This window comes from Amblyomma americanum, chromosome 6 (assembly GCF_052857255.1).
Source record: "Amblyomma americanum isolate KBUSLIRL-KWMA chromosome 6, ASM5285725v1, whole genome shotgun sequence".
NCBI lineage: Eukaryota > Metazoa > Arthropoda > Arachnida > Ixodida > Ixodidae > Amblyomma > Amblyomma americanum.
In genome coordinates this window covers 73,559,786-73,578,962 of record NC_135502.1, presented here as the reverse complement: position 1 = coordinate 73,578,962, position 19,177 = coordinate 73,559,786, and the positions used below count along the sequence as shown (strand labels likewise).

The 19,177-nt window shown below is 50.3% G+C and overlaps 1 protein-coding gene across 2 annotated transcripts in view; it reads right to left on the bottom strand.

The window, feature by feature from the left end:
* The window catches only part of LOC144093691 (irregular chiasm C-roughest protein-like), a 333,374-nt gene that overhangs the window by 149,085 nt on the left and 165,112 nt on the right, over positions 1–19,177 (bottom strand). For both annotated transcript variants that reach the window (XM_077627282.1, XM_077627283.1), the window contains exon 5: positions 5,341–5,381. The gene's annotated coding sequence lies outside the window, so the exon portion shown is untranslated. The remainder of the gene's footprint in view (positions 1–5,340; positions 5,382–19,177) is intronic.

Here is a 19,177-nt window from a genome sequence, read left to right as displayed (position 1 = left end):
AATGATACATCAGGGCTGTGACATCACATCAGTCGGCAGAGGTCACCAATCCTGTGCGCGAGCATGGCGTCGCACTCACCAGTGACCGCAGCTCTTTGATCACAGCAGTCGCGAAAGCCTCCATAAGGCTGGTATTTCAATTTCTCGCACTCTGACTAGTTCAGAACTTTGAGAGCAGAGTGTCACGCCACTTGCAGCAATCATGTGAGCCACTCAGGACTGCTCACAACATGTATAGAATGGAGAGGGACAAAAAGAGGTGGGGTGCGTTCAATAAGTAGGTGGCTAATTCACAGTTGGCGCCTAAGGCTGTCAACCTCTAGAAGCGTTCCAGATGTCTATGCGCTCGGGTTACAATTTTAGATTTAAAGTAAATAGAATCAGTAAAGAAGCTTCTCGTTGTCAGTCGACAGGAGATGGAACCGTCTACGTTATCGCCTATTCATTCCGTGAGGGCAAAAAGGTGTGGATATCCTCATTTTCCTTTCTGCAACAGCGTCAGCGAACCATGCAAATGAAGGAGACGCAGCAGGAAACGGACCCGCGCTCCTTCCGCGAACTCCTCCAAGATGAAGAGAACGAACCAAGCGAATTCGTAAGGGCGACGAACGGTCCCAGCGACGGTCAAAAGCCGCGTCTGTAGTGTGGAAGAATATATATATATATATATATATATATATATATATATATATATATATATATATAGAGAGAGAGAGAGAGAGAGAGAGAGAGAGCTGGGCCGAAAGGCAGGCGGTTCGCACAGAACCGGTGCGCTGCATGTGTGTGTGTGCGCGCACCCTTTCGCAGGCGAGTCCCCTTTTCTTCCCCGTTCCATTCACTTCTGCGTTCGCGGTGCCCCTTGGGCGCGTCTTTAGCGGCAATTTAATTTGCGCTCGGAGTTGAAGGCCGCGGGCCCCCTCCTCAGCGTAATTACCTGCCCGTCTCCCAGCGCTCCAGGAAAACCCCGAGGGCTTCGAGTGTTTCCGCTCCACCGGCCCGCTGTCGCTCTTCTTGTTCGACTCGGGTTGTCTTTCTGCTCCCTGAGAGGAGGCCGGGCGCGAAACGAGGTCCACGTAGACGAACGCCTCCCCCTTCTTTTTCCTTCTCCCCCTTTTAAAGGACCGCGAGGTAAGGTGAAGAGCTTTCACATCGCCGTACGCAGCTCACTATAGCGAACAAGGGTGAACGATGTGCTTGCGACGGCGTTTCTTGGCCTTGTCCCGTAGAAGAACCGTTCATGGTAGCAAATGGCTCTAACTGCAGAGCATGCAGGAGTAATAGAAGTCACAGCAATTAGTAGCAGTTCGGTTGGAGAAGTAGTAATGTGAGGAGTAATGGTGAGAAAAATGAAAGCCGCGGTGGTGATGTAGAGGGGAGAGCAGTAAGTAGTAGCAGCGGGGGTAATAGCAGCAGTAGTAGCAGACGCACACTTTTGCGGTTGCTCGAAATCGGTTATTGCGAAACTCGATACCGAAAGACTTCATAAAATAGTTCAGTGCACTTATGTAGTACCATAATCTTCAAAAACAGCGTTAACACCAAAGAAAAGTGAAACGATGCCACACGACCCCCGTGTACGCGTCCATAGCGTTTATTTTTGAATCAAATCTATTCCCTTTCTCCCTGTGTGTGTGTGTGTGTGGGGGGGGGGGGGGGGGGGGGTGAAATGCTGCTGCGACATCTTGGTCTTGCCAACCCCATATGATCTCATGAATGCCACATAAATGTTCACTGCATGCCACAAGCGCGGGGCTTGCTGTCAAGAACAATGCGTCGTGTCCATCATAAAGTACAGCTGAAAGTACGCTTTGAAGACCTCTCGACAGTGCCACGTCAGAGCAGCAGCGCGATCCTTAAAACACTGTCCTCGCAAGGTAGCACGGACCATTTTCCCGGCAAATGCATCGCAAAGCAGCTTTTTTGGAGCAAAGATGCTGCTTCTTTAAATCGCAGGCGTAATGCCCACTTCATTTCCAGAGTTAGAAAGTTCATTAACGTCGAAAAATACCAACACACGTTAACTTTCGTGGAAAACATCTTTATTAGTAAAAGCTTCGTAATCTCTCCAGTTTGTCCTCGATTATCAATAAACAGCTCAGGCAAAAAGAAAATTGCTTGGGATGAAATCAGCGACACCAGTCTTCCCACTGGTGTTTTTTTTGTTTCCATATAGTTATGATCGGAATACCCTCCAGTCAAAGTGGATTAAAACGAGGACTTTCGTCCGGCTTAGGCACGGCAGCGGCGACAGCAAGTCTCCCCTGAAAGCAGCCAGCGCAGCTCTGCTAGTACACCTTCATCTACACGACGGAGATAGTTGCCAAGGACAGCCGAAATGGACCTTCAATCGAGAACCCGGGGGGTCAGCCGAGTCTAGTCACCGTGTTTGGCCGCGCAATCCATCGTCAAAGGAGAACTCTTCGGCGAGCGGTTTCCCTCGTGGCCTTGCGCGTGGCCTTAGCCTTGGACCTGTGGTCTTACACTGCGAGTCACTCGTGCGACCACCCGAAGACCGTGGGAACGCCACTCGCGGACATTCCGGAGTCTGCGCGACAGAGATGGCATCCTCATCTCCGTCAAGCTCAACGCGTGACAGGGACGTCTTCCCTAATGAGGGAGTGTGGGATGAGTGCCAAAGTGAACTTTTCAGGACCAGCCTTCCTCGGCAGGCCCGGCCTCCATATAGGGATTTCCGGGAAGAAAAACCCTATAAAACTCGGCACCGAGTACAGCCAAGAGCTCCCTGTCACACGCACGCACACACGTGAAGAGAATTAGGATGCACCATCCACTAAAGTTTTGTGCGTTCGTGAGAGCGTCTGCGTTCATGAATAAGAAAGCAACAAAAAAATTTGTGCGTTACAGCGTTCACTCTAACCATTTGTTAAACTCGAATCAGTACCGATGACTGCTTAGCTCAGGACGTTAATGATGCACCGTCATCATACAGTTAACACCGCTCGAATGGTGAGAGCGCACGCAAATACTCTCTGGCGCTACTCTGGAAAAGGAGCAAATAATTTATCGCGCACTGCACGGGTTTAGTTTGATGTTGACAGATCATTAAAAGCAAAAAAAACATTAATAGTAATAAGCGAGAGAGGAGACTATCACTGCAGTGCGTAATAGATGATGGAATAAGGTGAATAGAGCAGATTCCTTACAACATGTGACAGAGAAACACTAAGATGTAATATATGTTCTCAAGCTGAACCACAGAAATTATTTAGAGATACGTAAGTGCTGTGCACCACTGTGTTTTGCTTCACAGTCTTTGCACTGCACTGTATATTTGTGTTTTATTTGTATTTTTTGATTTCTGTTTCTATTATTTATGATTGATTGCTCATCTTTCTCTGAACATCTTGGAATTGTGTTTGTTGTTTCCAGCATTTATTTAACTGTATACAGTGTGTAGCCCCTCTCAAGATCTTGTAGAAAAGGTTGCAGTACCTCTAAACAGAAAGAACAAAAGGCAACAAAAAAACAAGATAGAGAAAAAGTAGAAGCAGTCGCTGCTAGGTTAGAAGGAGAATGCCATACTATTATTAGTTCAGCATTAGACAAGTAATACTTTGTTCTTTTTTGAATGCCTACCAGCCAGTGCCGGGATCCAATTACAAAAAACAGTCGGAAGCTTTTCGGCTCGAGTTTAAAGAGCCACACACAAGCCTCTTTACACTCTCTAGTCGGCGGTGGATAACTTCCCTGTTCCTAAGAATCCTTCGCATTATCCGCACAACGTTTTACAACCCTCGAAACTAATCCGCCAGGGTCTATTTTACTGCTAATTAGTGAACACGCGAGGGAACGAGCCACTGGAGGACACATCCACATTTTCCTCCTCTTTTCTCTCTTTTTAACGAGGCTTCGCCGAAGCTGTAATTAAGCTTCTACAAGAGCAAAAAAATGAATAGAAGGGCAGGGCGCGCGAATAAAATGAAAAACAAAAGGACAGTGTCAACAAAGGAAAGCGGGGAAAATAAGGAGGAGGCAAGGGGGGGGGGGGGGGGGCACAAAAGGGCCGGAGTTGTATGTTTAGATACGCCTATACACCCACGACTCTGCAGGAAAGAAGCGGCCCTTTGGAAACAAATGTTTCCAGGGACCGCTCCTGTTCGGCAGGGGCGTTACTCGGGGATACCGCCGACGAGGGATAGGTCGTACGAGAAAGAAGAGATACCTTTGTTTACGCATTCGATCTCGCGCTGTAAAGACCGAGACGGACGACCACGACGACAGCGGCGCCAGTGCCGACTAGAGAGCTGGGAAGGCCAGGGTAAGCGCTTAGGATACGGCGTGGGAAGTGGCCCAGCTGCGAATGTGCCGAGACTTCCCTCCACCCTCTCCGTTCGGGTTGCTTCCTCCTTAGAAGAGCGCCGCCTTCGAAAGGCGGCTGCTTCGAGAGGAGACCGCAGGCGAGCAGAGCCGCTTACCCACTCGCCGTAAACGCGCCCGAGGCGCGGTCGACCATCGCCCAAGCCCTCGGCACTTTCTTGCCCGGCCTCTAAGACGAAGACCGACGCACTTCCGTTTGGAGCGCGCGGACGAGAAAGCGGAGAGAAGCGCTCGTGAATTGGTTGTGTGGGGAAAGAGGCACCTACGACACGAGCTGGGTATGCTTGAATCTCGCAGTGATGGTCGAATGGAGGAAGCGATTCTGCTCGCCGCGAGAGAGAACCTAGACTGAGTGAACTGCGGGCGCACCGAACACAAGCGAATGATCAATGGCGGCGCTTACGCGCTGATTTCGCCATAACTCACACAACTCGTGCTTAGGCACTGAAGGGTTTGGGAGGAAAGTGCTGGCGTAGCGTTCGGGTTGAGGTATGAGTACGCGACGATCGCTTTCCTTTCACGCGAAGGCGAAATGGAACGCCGCATACGGCAAGGAAACGCTTATGCAGCGAATCGCACGGCAAGGGTGCTTCACTACATAAGCACTACTTATGCAACAAAAGCTTCTTTACAGGATTACGCTCCGAGTTTCAGTGGTGCTTTCCGAAAATGTGCTTTAACTTTTCTTGTCTGTTATTTTCGCATTTGCGCAACCTTGACAAGACGCCCGTGCTCATTTTAAAGGCTTCCGCAAAACGAAAGCTACTTATGGTAGTTAGCAAGTACTACGGCTAGAGGTTGCTTTACGCGCGGGAAAATGTGTTTTAGTTTATTTTTGAACGAATTAGAACGTAATTCCCGCAGAAAATTATTTTTGAATAATCAGGAGTTGTCTTCGTGCCGTTGAGTTCCAGTAAGCCCATCACAGTATGGCAAACTGGAAGCATTTAACGTTTGTGCTCATAATTTTACACTCGGAATGCAAAAGCCGCAGTAACTTACCGGATGGCCAGATGGCAGCCGCAGGTGCCCTTACACCCCACCTAAAACAGAAGAGAGTTGAACACGTTACAAGAGCTCTTCCCTAGGAACGATGTTCAGTTTAGGAAGTGAAATTGAAGTACCAGTATTTCTGGCCCACATCCCAAAGCATATATTTTGCGACTATAGTTCGGCTGCTTTGGGTAAACGTTAAGCATATCACACAGCCAGTTAGTTCGTATTGTTGTGTTATGCTCCTCGAAGAACAGTTCTTCAGTGAGGGATTAACACAATGTTAAGCTTCAGGGGACACCAGCATGTACCTACTGTTTATTGTACGCTACTGGACTGCCACCATACTACTGCCGAACACTATGAAACCCCTGCTAAACTCGCAACTGCACCTCCCTCTCTCTGTCTCTAATCTGCGTACGATGGAATTTATATGCGCGAGATCGACCCGATCTCAGTGAAGGGACTTCCATTTAAGCCGCTCATAACGCTCTATAAGCATTTCGGCCGAGACCCTTCCTGACGCGCAGCGCAACTTATATTCGCCTTTTTCGCAGCCTGTCCCTTTCTCTCTCTCTACCCCCCCCCCCCCCCCCTTCCAACGAAGGGGAAGCATTAATGCCTCAGTGACTCTGTGGAATACCCCGCGTCGCTGGATTTCTGAGCGTCAAAATGAAAACCACACTACACAAATGAGAGAGACACATTTAAAAGTACATTCTATCCTGACGCAGAATAAAATATTGAAATATTAAAGAAAAAGAAGGAAAGAAAAGGAACGGTCCATCGTTACAGTTTATCGAGAAATAAATAAAAAAAGCAGTCGCCGGGCGAATCGCCTAGAGGAAAACTGTAAGTCCTGACCACCGCAGCGGCGCTTAAAGCGAAAGAGGAGGCCCCGAGCGTTCTTGATGTGACACCATTCGTCAAGCGGAGGCGCCTTATCTGCCTTATGGACGCTCCACGCTCGGCTGCCGGCCCGTTTAAATTGTCAGTGCGGCAGTAAAGATGTTGCGCCGGGTCCTCCCTTCGCCTTCCTTGGCCTGCCCAAGGAGCGCCTCTGCCGCCGCGCTCCAGAAAGTCGCCTCAGGGGACACATCTTGGGGGTCCTGCGGTGGCCCAGAATCACACCGCGCGTCCTCCACCCACACCTCCTCCTCCTCCTCTTTCCCTTCTCCGCCATTTAAGCGCCAGGCTGTCACTCACGCTTTTTGGGCAGCCCGCGGACTGGTGGTTGGTCGTGCCTCCTCACCTGCTTAACCCCCTACTCCGCTACAGATAAGAAAAACCGAAATATCAATACGAAAAGAGTGAGAGCTAGTCGAAAAGAGAAATAATGTCAAGTGCCCTTGATTTATGCGCCTGGTTCTAGGAACGAGAACCGCATGAAAAAAGAAACTGCGCTGCAGCGCACACATGTCATAATGTTCGCCGGTCGTTTCAGATAGCGCAGCGAGGCGACGATGACGATGCCAGCTGATCAATGTCCACTTCGAGTCGACGCTGAAGCTAAATCGATGTAACCCAAACCGTCTACAGCGCCACCCTCGCGACTATTGGCATTTTTTGCGCGATGACTATGTCTAACACTTGCGAGCCTAGGGCTGTTTGCTTTGCCAGCAAAAAGAAAAAAAACGACGTACAGGGAATAACAAAACAAAGAGCTCTTGCCGGCTCCTTTGAGCCTCGAAAAGAATATCATATTTGTGCAATCGTGATTATAATGAGTGAATACTAAGTAACACAAGCTAACACACGTTGCAAAAATAACTACAGCACGAACGTGTTGCGTTATGCAGTGCGTGTCACAAAGTTCTAATTTAGTCTAATTGCAATACATTCATGCTGCAGTTAGACTAAGTTACGTGACATGCAGTAATAGTCCCTTGTGAACGGCTGAACAAGGGAACCACAAGGGCGCCACTTCGTATGAGTTTGTTTCTATTAAGTCGATCACTTTCAGCTCCGATATAAAGTAATCAAACCATAGTTAACGAGAACACGTGGCCACAGAACTCAGGATGCACGTCACTAGGCTCTGGTCTTCTTAATCCTACCTAGAGCTTAGCCGGCAATCTCTATCTCCTTACCATGGGCAGCATCAGCAGCAGCTTTTGTCTAGCGACGTCTCGTTTGAAACAGGAGAGCGTCGAAAGCGGTGAACTCGATTAAAGCAGTTGGCGGCAGCGGAACCGGCTAACGAGGCTTGTTAGGCCCGGGCAACTAAGCGCCTATTTTCCGACGCGCCACGAATCTCTTCCGGTTGGGGCTCGAATCGAAAAAAAAAAACCCGAAGGAAGGAAAAACGAAACCACAGTTTGCTGCCGCGTAAGTTGTTAACGACGCGCGAATAGGAGCCGAAATCGAATCACTACACACGCGACACACGGCGGCCGACCGGGGCCGCAACGGGGGCGCCACTGCGGCCCGAGAGTGAATTTGCCGCTAACAGGTAAATTAGCGCCCCCGTGCGCGCCACACCCGATCCTTGTTGCGCACGCAGGGACAGGGATGGAGGGGAAAGGAAAGGGGGAGAGAAAAGTCGAGGCCTGCCTCATTTGCGAAAACAATGAGTTTCTTAATGAACGCTTTAACTCTGCACGCCGCCCTGACCACCCACGTTTGGAGCTCACGCCGAGAGGTTATACTGTGGCACGTGATTTAGTACGTGGCGGCCGCCCCGCTGATGGTGAATACTGAGACCGCAGTACGCACTTGGTGGAAACACGCAAGCATGTCTCGTATTTTGTTCGATGTACGGCGAGGTCTTCGTGGTGGTGTTCCGTGAGAGGCCTGCGTTACATTTGTTTTCCAGCGGTCAGATCAGGCCCCCTGGCAGCGCAGCCACTGAATACTTAACGGTAACGTGCTCTAAGCCCTCATTTCTGGTTTTAAACGAGGCTGAGTTGCTAGATAACTATGAAGTGATTGCGCTCGCCACTCCCATAACTGTTGGTGTTTCATTTTTATACTCAGTGTATCCAACAGCATACAACCCATAAAAGAGACTGCCGTGCTGGTTAACCATAACAGCCGCCGTACGTTTCCATTCAATCATAATAACCAAGCAGTTCAAAGTCAAGAGTTAACTTTATTATAATAGAGCAAAGCTAGTAAATAAGTTAGCGAATCACCCGAGAAAGTGCGCAGAAACGAAGAAGCGCTAGAACTTGGTAGCCAGGAAAAATAGTGAGAAAAATAGAAAGCAATTTTGCGATCAACTTTCTTGAAAAGTTTATCCATGAAAGCGAACGCTGCCACTTTCCGACGTCGCTATTTCTGTACCAGTGAAAGCAATAAAAAAAAGGTTCAACGCGAAAGCGTTAGGATAAGAAATGATGTAGACTACAGTAACTGTATGCTATAAACTGAATTTAGCAAGAGGGTAACACGTTTTCAAGATACACTTTTGATCGAAACACGGTTATAGGCCGGACATGCGCACACACGTAGCAGATTTTTTGGAGAGACCCTATAATGTATCTCTTGTTGCGAAATACTGAGTATTTATAGCATGACGGCAACTCTTCTAATCAACTGCCATTTATTTATTCACTGCGGCACTAACTGCACGTTTGGATCGTGGCGTTCAGGGATCTGGCAACGCTGCGTTTTCCTGACGCGCAAGGGATGTACGCCTCGTCTGGTTGACCGTAACCTTCAAATCCGTGACCTTTAAGCCTAACAAACTGAGCTTTGAGAGTCTAAAGGGCTACTCCATAAAGTCGCTCCCATAGACAGCCGAAAAAAAATTTAAAGTGACTATCTGAGAAGAGCATTTCGATTCATAAAATATGTAAAAAGATCAAGGAGCGTTACTGCCGCCGTAAATTTCTTATTCGATTTGTACCGCTGCTGGACATGCCACCTAGCAGTACGACTCGAAACACTCTGCATTTTAACGATAAAATTGTGTATGGCGCTCTTTTCTTCTTATTCTTTGCTTTTTGGCATACGAGGCAGTAAAAGCCATCGGCGCCGAGACTCAGACAGACGGCCCAAAAAGTTCGCAGCTGTAGTTTTAAGCCGGTTGGCGATGGCTTCATCGAGAGCGCAGTATAGGACGGCAACTTTGATAAATCCATAGGAACCGACAATCTTCCAAATGTGGCAAGGGCTACAGTGAATTTTTTACGGGAGGAGGCGTCTTATACAAACGATGTTGTGATCTCACATTCCTGTTCGTAATTGTTTTATGCCTATCTACCGTTCTTTTCTATACTTCAGAAAACGTCTTGATGAAAAAAAAACTTAAGCAGAAAACAGTCGGCGTACTTAATATTAAACGTACGAAAGACTACCCCCGGCGGAAATGATCGAGATTATTAAGTCAGCCTTGTGCTATTTAAAATAGTGCAACTGGAACTCCTGATCAAAGAGCGCATACAACGCTCAATCTACTGGAGCGCAGTCCCACGCAGTCGTCGATGTGACCGGCGCGGTCGCGTATTTGCATTTTTGTGCTCCTGGATACACTTGAATGTTTCATGGACGACTAATGGTGGGACAGCCAATTTTTGAAACAGACTAGTAATTCGTTTGACTTATGGCACGCAACCTGCTTACGCAGTTCCCGCGACAAAGCGCGTTCGCATGAGAAGCAGTAACATGCGTGTTCAGAAAGAACATAAACTTTGTTTTACTGGTCACCAGTGGCTCCGTAACCTGGGAAATGTGCAAAGTGGGAAAACCAAACTAACGAATTACGAAACGGGTTAAACTCAACTCTCGCGTAACGAGCGCGGGTTCTCGCTTACGTATTCCCCCCCCCCCCCCCCCCATTTCTCATACACTCCTCCTCCACCACACGGTTCCGTCGCCTCCCAGTTTTGTTCACTGCACTTTGCACGATGTCCGGAGACAGAGAGAGAGCGAGACCGCCTGCGCGGAAGTGGCACTCTCGTGAGGGCAAAAGCCGGACGGAGGCATTATCGGCGACCAGTAGGGCCACGCAGCAGCACTGACACCAGCAGCAGAAAGAAGCGGCCGCCCGGTCGAGTGTGGAGAGGGTTCAATACCTCACGCGCTCTGTATGCCACGGTACGCGCACGTCCGGACACCGGCCGGCCACAAAGAGTAAGGCTGAGTGGGAGGGGGGGGGGGGGGAGCTCTTCGTATCGAACGAACCACGCTGAATGGGTCCAGCCAGGGGAAGAAGCGCACGCAACAAGAACACTAAAAAAAGCAAGACAACTTCGAGCGACAAAAAACACGCGAAAGTTAACGTACACGTCGAAAGCAAGCTCTAACCGTACGCGCAAGTTGCCAGGAGAAACAGACAAGAGAGGAGGGGGAGGGAGAAGGAGGAAATAAACTGATCGCGCAGAAACCAGACGCGGAGGAAAAAAAAATAGCGGTGAAAGCGAAAGACACGGAGAAAGGAAGAGCAGTGAAAGCGTCCCCCCAGCTACCACCGCGCGACGGTCCCAACTAATGCACTCTGTGTCCCAAAACTTTTTTTCCTAATGCATCCGCCGGGTCTCCCCTTTGCCCGGCGCGTCCCGGGTCGCGGGGTAGGCAGAGAGCGGGCCGCCACCGGACACAAGTGCTCGGGACACACGGCTCGTCGAGGCCGCCTTTTGTGGGACAAGGATCGCCAAACCCTCTACCCTATCCTCCTTCCTTCCTTCCACTCCCCCGACACTTCCTCCCTCGGAAATGCATCTACGAAAAAGGCAATGCCCGCGCAAAAGATTTGTCCAGGTGAAATGGGCCGGAAAACGAGCAACGGTATGGCCACCACACACCCGCTTGACCTAGCTGAGCACACCCTATGCCACTCCACACCCTCCTTTCCCTTCCGCCTAGCTGTTCTTGCATCTGCGGCTCTGTAGCAGCCGCTAGTCTCGCTATCGCATAGTAGTGCTGCGCAAGACACGCAGTCGAGCGCCATTAACTTACCGACCTAGTTTCGCTCTATTCTGCGGCTTGCTCCCTCTCTAGCGTCGGATCGGTTGTCGGTAAGAGATTTAGTGGCTCTTTCACTATAGTCGGATACTACTCAATAACAAAGCTGCTTTCCCCTTCAAGGGACCCCTTTCCAGACAATGGCGTCGGCCGTTTCTAATGACCCTGCTGGCATCACAATGTAGACAGCGGCGCGACAATGCACAGAGAAGACTAACCCTGACCACACCGTGCATTGTCGCGATAGCAGGGTCATGAGAACCGGCCGACGCTATTGGATGGAAGGGGGTCCTTTGAAGGGGAAAAGCCACTGCTTTCTTGAGCTGTACGCGACTATAAGGTCAAGCATTCCATGCGGCGCGTCACTTTGCGTCATGTACGGTACCGTCAACAAACATGTTTAAGAACGTTCGCGTCAGCGTAAGGATGCTATGAAACACACATCTAAAAAAACGTCTGGACTGAGTAGATGCCTAAAAGCAAAATAAAAAATATAACAGTTGTTCGGTTCTCGCATCTGTGCGCATACGCACTCTTCGGCGGCAAATTATTGTGATAAAGAACAAAGCAGCGAAACTTTGTGTCGGCCTGACATACTATCAGTCTGTGCCACGGTTGCAGAAAGTGAAGATTCCTTTGCCTCTGGTCTCTCTCTATCTCTCTTTTGAGAGCTTCGGCATGACTGGATAGCCCTGCAGCAATCATGTGACGACAACTTGGAGAAATACGGAAGCCAGAAGTTGAGTGCGCCTCATTAAAAGCATTTCGGCAGTCAGGACCTTATACAATTTCAAAAGAAACCCCGATAGGAAACAAGGAATGCGATTTACAAGAGCCCACGTCCCATTTCCTTTGGTACAAGAGCATACATCATACACGCGGCAAAAAGTAAGCAGCTCAACATTAATGCTTTCATGCACTACGAACATTATATCCTGAATCAGTGAACGTACTAATTGAGCTTCTATTCTAGATGTACTTCCGCTCGGTGACACGGTTTCTAAAATCGCTAACAACGATTGATACTACAGGTTCAAGGGGAGAAACAAAAAGACGGTTTCCTTATTTTCTCCTTGCAACCGTTGGAAAATCCAGATTAGTCAACCTTTATGTTGAAAAAAAAAAAAAGATCTGAGGTGAATGACGACGGGCAGGGTCAGGTCGCTGAAAGACGCGACAAGAAAACTGGATGATTAGAATTCGTCTCCCACACGCGAGAACGACGCCAGCTGCCGAGGAGCGCTTTCAAATAGACTCTTGCCAATTCAAGCGAAGCGCCCAGTCTGGCGGCAGGGCACAGAAATGCCGAACGAGTAACCTTTCTTTGAAAGGCGGTGCCTTTCAGTCGCCCTGGCGTCTTTCACGAGGAGAAGAGAGGAAGGCGGCAGGGAGATGAATGTTCTTAGCGCATGCTAATGAGCCGCCAGCGAAATCATTCGAGGGCTGACAGTGCTACGAGCGGTGACATTCAGTGTCACCATTCACCGCATGCGACAAAAAGCGTGGATCTGCCACCCCAAAGAAATAGCCGCTCTGTGATCTATAGAAGTGGATCGTTTGGAAATACGTGGCGGCATATAGAATATCCACAGCAAGCATTATATGGCATGCCTGAACAGCTTCTCTTGCCAGTGAGGGTGCTGTCATAAAACATGGCAAAAAGCAATTTGGGTAACTATGCCAACAGCGTGCGAAACACACGCCCACACGCACGCAGATAAGGAAAAGGAAACACTGTACTAGCATTCTGATTATACGATACATCATTTATAGTATACTCTGCCCTGTATATCAAGCAACACTCGGATCGATAGAAAAGGAGTGTTTTTTTTTTATCGTGGAGACTAACGCTGGTAGAAGCAAACCACTTGCTCTCTCGAGCCAGCCGTGCAAGGAATATGCTCTAGTATTTTCTAAGTCGACAAGAAAAAGAAAAGAAAAGAAGCAGGTACTTAGCAGGCACGCTTAGCAGATACTAAAAGAAATAGAACAGGAAGCGATATAAGGCCGAGAGATAAGGTGATAGAGAACAAATCATCTGACACACATTTGACGGCGTACCAAATTACGACGTCGCGGGTGCGGCCAAGTACAAAAGAAAATGCTTAGACTAGCGGCCAACTTTCCGACAGCTTCAGAGAGGATAAAAATAATAATAATGAAGTAGGGAAGAAATGGGAAGGGGCGCTCGACGCTATAAATCCGTCCTCACAAACTATAACGACCGTGCAGTATTTCGCCGCCGACGCTAAGCGGCCGCACGTGCGGGCTTCACAACAGTGACCGCGCCGCGCGCTGCAGTCGTCCTAGCGCACTTCGCGGCGGCCGTCAAGTCGCCCCGCCGTACGTAGCCGGAGCGCAAGGAGCCTCAACTGAGAAAAACGCGCCGCGAGTTGGCCAGCAGCGCTCGCGTATATAGCGTTGACGAAATTACTGCCAGCCGCCGTCGGTCGAGGCGCTGGAAGAAAGGCCGAGAGAGAGAGAGAGAGAGAGAGAGAGAGAGAGAGAGAGAGTCCGTGCCTCGGCGCCGTTCGAGGAAGGGGCGAGAAACCGTTGGTTGCGCTCCGGCTCAACACTATATATACGGCCATTTCCACACGCCGTGTTCCGCGTCGACTTTCTCGACGTCGGCACCCCGGCGCACCGCGGGGAGTGTTGCACTGGGGAAACACACTCACACTCGCGAAACGAGGCGCAGAAGGAAAGCCGTGCCCCTCAGTCCCCTTCACCGGGCAGAGGGTGAGAAGAGTCTTCGTCCATCTCCCCCCAGCCTGCGATTTTCACAGCCCAGCAGGCAGGCAGGCGCGCGAGCGACTTGCCGACCCCGGGCTGCCTCACACTCGCGGCAGCAGGCTTGCTTTGTCACTCGTTGCCTCGGCTCTATCGTCTGGCTGGCCCACTCATGCTGCCTCCCCGGATTCGCGCCAAGGCGAGAATACACAGAAGGAGAACAAGCAGAAGAAGAAGAATAGAAGGAAAGATAGGAAAGGCAAGGTAAAAAAAAAAAGAAAATATCTGATATAAAAGGGACGAGCCGGACTGACAGATACGGGGGAAACCGGAGCGCAGCAAGACCCGAGGTCCATGCACTCTCTCAGGCAGCCCAGCAGTATACGGTTTCGAACCTGCAGGGTGCTGCGCACCTCTTCTTCTTTCCAAGACTGCAGCCGAAGCCAGAGACGAAGCCAGAGCCTGGGCCCGGGACAGATCCGAGGCCCCCCTCCTGCCGGTGAAGAGTATAGAAGCGCTTCGATTTTCGCCTCTGACAACGGTTGCTGATTTCATTTATACAGGAAGCGGAGGGTTTCCGCACGCAGGCCCTGACAAAAAGGCGCGGAAAGTGAACCGGAAAATCGGTTCTTCGAGAAGGCTCTCCTTCTTCCCTTCGGCTAGCGTTGCCGGAAGACGTGCGGGAAATTGTGAGACGACTGCTCAGAGTTTCTGCAGAAAAAAAATAAAAATAAAGAAGTGGTAATCGAGTCGCCGCCACGCAGCAGGCTTGATTTTAACGCTCTGCAGGACGGCACGTCGAAACTGGATTGTATTCTCTTTCTCTGTAGTTTTTCACGGATTCTCCATACTTTCACAAGGTCTCGGTGTGTTCGGAAGGAAAAGGAAAGGATAAAATATAAGTGCCGACAGCGCACCAATGTCTGGCGGACTTAAGCGTCAGAATACTGTCACAGTGTTCTGACTTTTGCATCACTTTTGCGGCACAACATAAGCATCATCACTACCATCAACAACATCGCCACCATCTTCAGCCCACTTGAGTCAACTGCCGTACAAATGACTCTCCCACTAGTCCCCAAGCAGCCCTGTCTAGCGCCACCCGTGGTCATTCAGCCACAGAAAATATCCTAGTTTCACTTGCGCGATTGGCCCTCTGCCCTGCAGTCCCTGACACATCATCCTTCATTTGAAATCAACACCGCTGCCGTAACGAATCTGCTGTCCCAATTGGTTATTCCGGCCAAGCTCATCGCTCATTCTGGCTTCCGCCAACACATAACGGCTATAAGATAACGAACAGTATGCATAAAGTATGTGAGTAGGAAAGTTAATTGGTTCTGTGCTTTCACTATGAAAGCCAATCTGTGCCCACCGGGCACGGATTGTTGGGCGAGTCAAAAATTTGAGTCACGACGTCAGATAGGCACACTTCTCATACGACACCGCGATGTGACTTCAGAAGGAGACGGGGCACTTCTTCCCTTAATGCCACAGCGCTAACAGTAAGCCGGCATTGCTTAACCAAAATTCATACAAATCTTACCTTCGGACTGATGATCAGACTAGCCTCCATTAGCAGTAAGCCTTTAGAGCATAAACCAAGTTATTTTTTTTTTATCAATCGGGATGTTGCGAGGTGGAACACGATGCCGTGCATTTTAGTTTTCCACATCGAAGTAAAGAACGGGTGCTGGCAGTCATGTTTTTGTGTATAGGGTTGCAATACCAAACTCAATCAACAAGCGTGTTTTGATTGTCCGAGGCAGCGCGCTAGGGTCACCCACACAACAGCGTTACTTCCTACCTAGTTTCGTTCAAGTGAACTGCAAAAGCAATAATAAATAGTTTTTTTTTTTAAGAAAGGCAATGTTGCAGTAATTGTCTCATATCTCGATGGACGTTCGAACAACGCCGTAAGGGAAAAAGAGGAAGGTGGGAGTGAAAGAAGAAAGAGAAAGGAAAAACCGCGTTTTTGGAAAACACAGCAGGGACAAGACCGGTAGGTAGTCTGAACGCGGTGAGTACGGCAAGAGAAAAGATGACTCACGTCCCCGCACAAAGAGGAGGGAAACCCCAACTTTCAGGCACCATGAACGATCGCCAAGGAGGAGGCTGTGGCAGCGAGGGATGAAGACGAATACGCGACAAGGAGGGGCTCCCCAATGTGAGTGGATGGCGCTGAGCCCGACGAGGTTTAGAAGACGGCGGCCAGGCGGCGGGAGGGACCGCAGCCATTTCGTTGACTGCATGGGTGGCAGCAGGCGGCGTGCGCGCTTTAGAAAGCGCTAATACTTCATCTCCTTCCGTTCTCTAGACACGTGCCCGCGGAATGCACCTTGGGTGCAGCTCCGCTTCCCAGATGAAGATGCGTGCTGATGGTTGCTCCTCTTCTCTCTGGGCGGCGAATCACGTTGCACTCCTCTACCACAGGTCCCACTTTTACGCACTCTTGAGTCGACGCGGCAATGCATGTCTTCGAGTCCCGTGGTAAAACGAAAATAGAGGAGAAATACGTGTTTCCCCGAGGTGTTGCTTGTAGATCTTTAATGCGTATCCGGACCGGCTTTCAATAATACTTCAGTGCGTGTGGTGTCAGCCTTTTAAATCGATTTTCCAGCTAGATTTTCTTTAGCGCACCTTAAGAGAGATATATATCTGTACAAAGAAGAGCACTATGGTCGGCCAGAGTTATGATCCTCTAGCTCGTTATTACGCGCTGTTGGGTAGGACGAGAGGTAAAGAATGAAGGCTATGTTCGTGGCATTATGAGAACTTACATTACGAGAACTTCTATTGCGAGAAGGGCAGCGAACTGAACCTAGACCTCAATCCTTAATTCATTACTTAGCTTTGAAACGCTCGACATGGCTAAGTAGTCACTGGTCACGAACAAAACGAGGATAAAGTGGAGAACCTGAAATTTTACTGCTTCGCAGGTGTGCGTGGCGTTGTCACGGCAACGACGCTGACATATTCCGCTTCATGAAAGACACGAAGTACAGCTATTTATTCTATTTCAAAGCCTTCATCTGCCTATATTAGTTCGGCATGTCGTATCCGGGTGAAGCCGGCTTAGCATATGTGAAAAATGTTCATTTCACTAACACGTTCACATTGTCGCCGCACAATACCCGTGGCATCAGTTGGTTTCTCTGCGTGAGTGCGACCCAACAGCGCATTTTTTTTTTACTTCTTGCCGTGCACGCAAGAATAAATCGCTCAACCAAGAATTCACTCCGCACACACCAGCCTCCGTGCCAGCTGGACCGCTCCCCGTGAAGCTATCCGTCTCCCGAAGGGCCGTACAATGTTGCACGTCGACGGGCCGTTCGCGCATTCCGCGTCGTTCGGGCCCGGCAAAAGCTGATTTACAGCGCCTCGGCGCCACCGCTCCGAGAGTGAGAGAGGTCGCACATCGTCTTCTTCGTCGCCCGCTCTGAACAATACAAAAACCGACAACTTCCACCGCCTTTAGAATCCTCTGGCCTGTCAACGAGAAATGATTTGAGCGACCCAGCAAGACAAACAAAACCTCCTAACTAGCGTCTCCTCCCGAACGCGGCGGAGAACGCGAAAGTTATACGGGAGGCCGGTAGAAGAAGGGGAGAGGAGGGGCGTGGCACGACGGCACACGGGGTGAAGACAGCAGTGCACTGAGAGGGGACAGCCGTATACGGGACACGCTTACCCGACTCGGCGAAAATGGAACGAAAAGAAGATAGACGGAGGAAAAGAGACGAAAGAAAAACAAAAGGAAGGGGAGCTGCGGCGCATTATGAGGCGACCCGAGCAAGACGACGCCCTCCCTCACGCCGGGCCCGAAGAAAGCGGCAGCTCGCCACGGCAGAACGAGAAACACGTCACGGAGGGGCTCTGTTGACAGTTCGACCGCGCGCGCTCGCGCGAGCACGCACGCCTCTCAATCGCAATCTGGGCGTCGCGAAAAAGCAAGAGAACGGCGACAAAGCGCAGCACGCCGCCTCCGTACGATGAATAATACATGGCGCTCGAAGCGACGCCGCCGACGGCCAACGACGACGACGGAGGGTGGGGGAGGAGGGGCCATCGCGCACGCAAAAACCACCGCCGCAGATATGTGGGAGGAGAAAACACAACCCAAACCGGAGCGTGCGATGCCGCCGCCACCGCCGCGCGGACGGCATACCGAGTCTATGCAAACTTCGCTGCCCCTTTCCTTCTTCCCCACCTCACCCCCCTTTTCTCCTCTGGTCGTCTTCGCCGCAGTTGCCGTCGTCCTCTTTTTTTTTGCGGCGAGGAGGGCGCGAGCGCGGTAACAACAACACTGCGGGGAAAGCGTACGAGCGTGTCTTTCTTCTCGCGGGTTCCGCGGTCCGAGACGACACACACTTCCCTCGATCCGTATATAGTACTGCACTCGTCGTTCTTGGCGGTTCCGTCTCCTCTTCGGCCGGTGTGTTTTGCGGGCCCTTCGCGCCCGCCCCGCGAGGAAAAACATTACGGCGATGTGCTGCCGGGCCGAACGATCGCGTACGCGTAGTACGCCCTCTGTGGGGCCCTCAGTTATTCATGCCGTTCCTCCTCCTCCTCTAACTCCTCCCCACCCCCCACACACTCCCCAACTACCGAAACCCGCTGCTGCCGCGGCGCCAAGGTAAAGAAAGCGCGGGAAGCTGCCACCAAGAAGTGCCGCTAGGAGCTCTCTCTTTATTTGCGCTTATATGTGTGCGTACGCGTGTATCTCCGAAGGAATCAATGAGATTTGAATATTGACTTCTTGGTCCGCCGCCGTCTTAGTCGCTTTCCTTAGCACCGCCACGGTATCTCCTTAGGGCTTTTCTGTTTCCCTCTGTTGCCGGTGCTCCCCTCTTAGACAGGGGGGATCCTGGATACGCTTCTAATCAACGCAGCAGGAGAATGCCGCGCAACCTCTTTTCCCTCTATCCCCTTTCCATTTTGCCCCCTTTTCTCCCTGCACCCGCATTTCTCTCCCCAGGCCGTTTTCTTTCTTCCCGAACACGGTCAGACGCGAAGGAAATGCCAGGGCGTAAATGAGGACGCTCGATAATCCCGTCAGGAATAACAATGAACGAACGAGTTCGCGAGATTCGAGGCTCATCGAGTGCAAACGAAAGAAGGGAAGATGGAAAGTAGAGGAAAAACATCGCGAAGAAGTAGTAGAAGCAAGGAAACAAGAACATGTAGTCAGCCGAAAAAGGAGGTAACT